Here is a 6055-nt window from a genome sequence, read left to right on the forward strand (position 1 = left end):
TACCAGCCAGTTGTTGGAATCTCACCGATGGCACGAGTTGTTGCAAACTCAGCGCTGACACCCGTTGTTGCAATCGGGTCGCAAGCCCCAAGGGTAGCGTTGGCCTGGCGGCCTGGGGCACTGGAAGCATCCGAAGGTCCCGGCAAAGCATGAGTCGGCTGGTAACAGAACAACTGGTTTATTCTAACATCGCAAAAGAGCGGGCGGTCAGGTCGACCGAAGTGAGAGACGGGAGAGCACGTAACTCGACAGAAGAAATCGGAGCCTCTCTCCTGGCGTCCGGGGGCAGCTGCTCTTATACTCTCGGCGTCGCGGGCAAGAAGGAAGGTCACGGGATGAGACCACGTGACGGCGGAGCTCGGACGAGCTGAGAGACAAGTTGAGACGAGTGTAGTGACGCATCGCCTGGCCGGCGCCTGTCAGACCTCCTCGCTTCACACTTGGGGAGCTCCTCTCCCCGGCTGCTGCGCTTTGACAAGCGTGGCACACACACACACACACACACACACGAAGACACGTGGCACTGAAACACGCCTGGACGCGCTTGGCGGGGAGGCGTATCGGCGGCGCCGAACGGGCCAAAATGTCCGCTGCTTGGAACGAAGCCCCGGCGTCCGTTGCATCCGCGCCGGCTATACCGCGCGCCGTAGGCGAAACGTAACAGTACTCACGAAAAGAAAAATAATCGCGTTCAGCGCGTTTGGCTTGCTCTGCCGGCTGCGATTTTTGTTTTGGTGTCCCGCAATGACAGCAGCAGCCGCCTCCTTGTCATCCCGCAGCAAATGCGGGGTGAAAAAAGAAAATGTTTCTTTTTGTGGGAAATTAAAAAAATTTAACCCGCGTAATGATCGCACCCCTGGATTTGTATCAATTTTCTGGACAAAAAAGCGTGATCATTACGCGAGTAAATACGGTGTTCAATTATACTGAAATATGACTAGTTCCTCAGATAACTTCCATGTAACAACGCTGGACCTTATCATTCGTGCATTGTAATTAGTGACAAGTCTTCACATATGCCTGCTACAGTTTTTGCGGGAAGGCTTTCATGCCTAATGTTTGTTTTGGAGAACACACCATTTTGTACCGTTTGATGATTTACTGTACAACACATTTACGGTAAACACGTTCATTCGACTTCCATGGATGCGTGGTAAACTCATGTTGACATATCGCCAGAGTTTGCACCCACAAGCAGCAGCTTGATGACAAGGCTCTACTTCCACTCACCTTTGCGCATTTCTACTTCCCCATTACATAGTGAGTGGAAGCACGGCCTTGCCATCGAGCTTCTGCTTGTGTGCATGAACTGTGGTAACACTTCCAACCACTAGCGAGGCTTTTCCCACCTTCAAGCTCACAATGGTGAATATTATTACGTCAAGTGGTAGGTCTATGCTGTTGGAACATTGTATTATGCTCGCTTTTTGTTCATTTGCAGACTCCTTCAAGTGAAAAAGTCCACCTTTTTGTTCATTTGCAGACTCCTGCGAGTGAAAAAGTCCACCGGAGGATACACAGAAAAGGCACAAATGCCTGCAGCAATACCTGGCGCAGAAGTGTGCTGACCTGCGCCGCTGAGCTCGTTAGCTTGTTTTCATTATGTTTGCACCAGTGGCATGGCATCAAATAGTTGTGTAATCATTCTGAAATATAGAGTATTTGTCAACTCGTCATATTCTTTCATAGACACATGCTAGGATAAATGTGTTAGATAGTGCGTTCTTAATAAAAACAAGGCAGCTCTTTATGTTGGAAACATGAACTTTCAGCTTTGTGTTTCGGACTTTCAAGCCTCTGCAATACCTCCTCTCAATGACCTTAATGCAGTGAACTTGGCTAAGGCGAGTTTTCAAATATGACGAGTAAGTTGAGTGTGTCTAGATGGTTTCCCGAGGGTCTAATGTAAAAAAGTGCAATTGAGACAAAGTGTAGCCAATGTGCCGTTCAGATAAGCTGAACCTTTTTGTAGTCCGAGTATGCAAAACTCGGGCTTTAACAAATTACATCCACTTGGCGAAAAGAAGGGTACACTTGGCCAATTGTTTTTATCAATGAGGTCTGATCTCGTATCATCAAGGCTGCATTCGTCTTGATGATACGCGAGCGACTCTACCAAAGTCTCCTTCTATGCCCATGGCCACCACCTCGTAGCATGTTTCCTTTGTGATGCAATTTGGTGCAACTGACACACCACTTCCACCAAAGATGGTAAAATATCTGCATTGTCAACATGCTTAAATCACCACAGTGCGGGGCCTGCTAGTGTGTCACGGCTTGTCACCTGTGCGCCGTCGGTGCGAAGTCATCGACAGGGTATTGGGGACGAGCTCCACCACTGGAAAAGCTGGCGCCACTATCGGTGTGATGTGGCATGAGGGATCACGTGGACAAAGTGGCCGCGTCGGCTCGGAAGCGCCGAAGCGAACTGAAAACGAAGGTTTAAAGTCCCGCCTGCACTGCGGTTCTGATTAAGTGGTGAGGTTTTCGCGCCTTAGGTATCTGCTTGACAGCATTTGAAAGTACTATAATAGGTAGTGGCTGCTTTTGGGGGTGTGCAGCGTGGTAGGCTACTGCTCGATGCTGCACTGCCGGACGTGCGCAGCGGAGCCCGATGTCAGCCTTATTCACACGTAGCCGTAGGACAAGAAGCTGCGTGAAGCTTGGCTAGCAAAACTTAGAGCCAACAAACAGCCATCGGCTACAACTCGGGTAAGCAGCAAGCACTTCCGCGAGGAAGGTTTCTGCTATGGTGTCGGGGCTGCAATGTTGAGTGAGTAGCAGAAAATACGCGCTGAGACGCTCGCCCACGCCCGCTGTTTGGCTAATCTCATGGCGCTTTATTTGGTCTATGAACTTGTTGATGTTAGATTCTGGCAAGTTCACTGGAATGGAAAGGCAGCGGTAGAAGCACATTAAAAAAAGGCGTATCACATGGTCATGTTTGTGTTGTAAATTAATGTACTGGATTATGAAAAAGAAGCAGCGGGAATCGCACGCTGAGAAGACCGATAAATATACAATGCGACGCAACTTAAATAATATTGAAATGCCCAAGAATTTAGAAGAAAAAAAAAGATTTAATCGTCGCGACGGCACATCACAGTAGCCGTAGGTGTCGAAGTCTCTGTAATGAAATTGTTTTTGAACAGCTCTGATAGTGTCCACGCAACAATGGTTGCTTGTGTACTGTCAAGTGCTCATATTCTGGGCCCTAAAGCTCGCGATACGATGCGAAAACGCGCCCGCAGCGAAACCTAAACATTGTGCGCAGACGTGCATGCAGACTTGCAGTCATTCGCTGCGAACCCGTCTGACCGCTGATTTGAGGCTTCATTCTGTTATGCTCCATTCGGGTATACAGACAACCCACCATAAGAACATATTTCACATAGTTTGCTCTCAGCGTTTGCCTACCTTTCACGCAAGAAGCCAGTTCGGGAGTCTCTATCACGGCGACCGCACACTGTGGCGTTCACTGTACATATTCGGTAAAGAAATAGTGTTTGTAAACGATTCTGTGCTTCCAGTTTAACGAAGATTATTATTTTTATAGTAACAATCTTCCCTTGTTTTGAGAGTACTTACAGAAATCTCCAGGGGGGCTGCCGCATGGTGTTTTTATTAAGCGCGTAAGCCAAACCCACGAGGAGCATGCCGCATTATCCCTCATACTACGCAAGGGAGGCGCTTCTGACAGACGGTGACTCCGTTAGTCCTCGACCCCAATACAAGCCGGTTGGTTGTTCTGTACTTAAGCGAACACAGCGAAGACTCTGAGTCAGGAGAAAGACAGAAAAAATATTTATCAACGAACAATGACACAAAGATTAAAAAAAACACAAGAACACTAACACACATGCACTTCATCTAGATTAATGATCAATCCAAAAGAAAATACAACGAACAGTTAACAGTAAATATAGAAATTAACACTACTTGATGGTGGTCAAGTAAAGAGAGCTCAAAAGAAAGCAAATGATAGCATACGCATGGTCGGGCAGGTGCAGCAAGTCCATAAAGCGTGGAGTCGACGGCAGAGCTTTCCCGAAGAACACAATCTCGTTGCAGTGGATGCCATTCCTGGGCTGGGTTTCCTGGGAGTGTAGGTCTGATGTCTTCCCTCGAGCAGGTTGAGCCAACGTGAGGGGAACTACCGTGAGCTTCGTTGCAGACGTTGGTTTGCCGTCTCTTACGCCAACTAGTAACTCGCAGTTCCGACGCGGCTAGGCGGCCCAGGCGATACTGGACGGCACTAGCTCTTTGATGCTTCTCAGCACATTGAAGGCTCAGCTCCTAGACTGCTTAGCTCGGTCTAAAACCTGCATTTAAATAACTTCTCCTTTACCTGGTTTCCTGTGTTGAGAAACGGCAGATATTGGTGACGATCCACTCAAGTTCACCTGGTTGTATCCTGGCTTCTCCCGAGGTCTTGGCCACGCCCCTTTCAATTAGGGGCGAGGGAACAGGTGATTCCCCCCTGCATTTAGAGGTCACGCACTGGTATTGCATCACACACGCACACCCCTGAGTTCGTGGCGGGCCTTTATTGTTTGTTCACAAATACAGGAGAAGCGACTGGCCGGCCATCCGGCGCTGTCGGCACTCATACACTGTCAGCAATTCGTGGACACGGGATTGCACAGACACGCCACATATTTTGGAGTACTCGCACCTCCGCCTTAGTAAGCTTCTCAATGCACACGTGGGGCAGAGCATACACAAGGGTTCCTACAAAAAACAGTCGGGGTGTCACGGTCGCGCTGACGACACAAGGATTCCTACAAAAAGCTGTCGGGGCGTCATGGTCGCGCCGACGATACAGGGATTCCCACAAAAAGCTGTCTGAGCATCATGGTCGCGCCGATGGCAAAAAGACAATAATCTCTAAACCTGCCTTCGACTTCTTTCAGGCGCTTGCCCGGGTGGCTGGCAATAACCGTCTTGCTCATCCGTCCCTATTTCCACGACCTTCTGGTGCCCGTTGATCGGTGCTTTGCCGAATCGAATAATGCCGCACTGTGACATAGTGACATACCTTTATTGATTGAACAGCTCACATTTTACCCCTGTATTTTAAGAAAATGCTTTCTAATGATGTGGTATGCCTTTTTTTTTCTAGCTTTGAATGAACCACTGGGAGACAGGGGGCAGCTGATGGCAGTGCGACCTGCTGCCAGCGGCGTGGCCAGATATATTAGGTTCATTAATAAATTACTTTTCACTGTACAGTTCCAAGACTTTTTCTCAATCTTTCTGCATAATATTTATTGCAACTTTCTCTTGACCAACCTTGGTTAGATTGCAAGGTGCAATTTTGAATGCGCATATGGGCCTCCTACCAAAACAAAATATAATTTTCGATGCTAAACAAGCAAGTACCACAGCAAATTCACAAAGCTGCTGCTTACGCTGCTGAGTAAACGTGAACTTCAGCATGGTGATTCTGCTACAGACTACACTTGTAACAGGTGTGGTGCTAGAGTAATATAGAGCCACAATTAAGGCTGTAGAGCTGCGAATTTCAAGGTAATTTCAATAAATTTTCAAGGTAATAAAAGTCAAACAGCGCTAGACGACAGGACCAGAAAGAGAAGGAGACAAACACGGCGCTGATTCTCCTTCTCTTTCTGGTCCTATCGTCTAGCGCTGTTTTAATTTTATTGTTACCATGGAACACCAACTCGCCCAATCCGCTGCCCTTCTATAAATTTTCAATGTTCGCAAGAGCCACCATGTGTAATTTGTTTTTAGTCACTAAAATCTTTTACGTGATGCAAGCGTTATGTCTGACGAGGATGTCTGTGCAAAAGCTGCATAGAGTATTTGCGACGTTTATTTGGGCTTCAACATGGGAACGTACAAGTCGTAGTAATCTGTTCCATAGAGTGTTGATGGTGGGCTGGGGTTGTCACACTTGTTCCTCAAACAGATTGTAAGCAGGTTTCATTTTTTTTGCGTGATCAAAAGGGTGCTTTTCTGAGAACAATGATTCAAGCTCGACTGCGCGATTCATTGCCTGATTATGTAGTGTCGTCCATGTATACGGGGCCAA

The 6055-nt window shown here is 47.6% G+C and overlaps 1 long non-coding RNA gene across 1 annotated transcript; it reads left to right on the forward strand.

The window, feature by feature from the left end:
• Positions 1 to 669: 669 nt before the first annotated feature.
• Positions 670 to 5231, forward strand: LOC129381239 (uncharacterized). Its single transcript, XR_008609456.1, has 2 exons — positions 670 to 1585; positions 5123 to 5231. It is a non-coding gene; the product is annotated as an uncharacterized lncRNA (long non-coding RNA).
• Positions 5232 to 6055: the final 824 nt, after the last annotated feature.

This window comes from Dermacentor andersoni, chromosome 1 (assembly GCF_023375885.2).
Source record: "Dermacentor andersoni chromosome 1, qqDerAnde1_hic_scaffold, whole genome shotgun sequence".
NCBI lineage: Eukaryota > Metazoa > Arthropoda > Arachnida > Ixodida > Ixodidae > Dermacentor > Dermacentor andersoni.